Source organism: Littorina saxatilis, unplaced genomic scaffold, assembly GCF_037325665.1.
Source record: "Littorina saxatilis isolate snail1 unplaced genomic scaffold, US_GU_Lsax_2.0 scaffold_1152, whole genome shotgun sequence".
NCBI lineage: Eukaryota > Metazoa > Mollusca > Gastropoda > Littorinimorpha > Littorinidae > Littorina > Littorina saxatilis.
In genome coordinates, this window is record NW_027128289.1 from 11,841 (window position 1) to 12,500 (window position 660).

Genomic DNA, 660 nt, shown 5'->3' on the forward strand with positions numbered 1-660 from the left:
AAAAACATAATTTTAATTACAAGTTTCCGACTTTTAATGACCAAACTCATTCATTAGTTTTTAAGCCACCAAACTGAAATGCAATACCAAAGTCCGGCCTTCGTCGAAGATTGCTTTGCCAAAATTTCAATCAATTTGATTAAAAAATGAGGGTGTGACAGTGCCGCCTCAACTTTTTAAAAAAGCCGGATATGACGTCATCAAAGGTATTTATCGAAAAAATGAAAAAAACGTCCGGGGATATTATTCCCAGGAACTCTCATGTCAAATTTAATAAAGATCGGTCCAGTAGTTTAGTCTGAATCGCTCTACACACACACACGCACAGATACACAGACACACACACACACACACACACATACACCACGACCCTCGTCTCGATTCCCCCTCTATGTTAAAACATTTAGTCAAAACTTGACTAAATGTAAAAAAACAGAGCTTGGAATCTTAATTTGCATTTCGTTTTATTAAATAAGAGTAAAGCAGCTCTAACTGACTCGGTTGTTATTGTCCAGTCTAGTGTTTGTAGTTCATCATGTTGCCGATCGACTGTTTGTGTTTTGTGTCAAATCATTATTCTTTAAACTTTAAGTGCTGGAATGCACCTGTGACTTGTGTCCATCTCACAGCAGCTGCAAGCAATTAACTGTCCAGTTATGC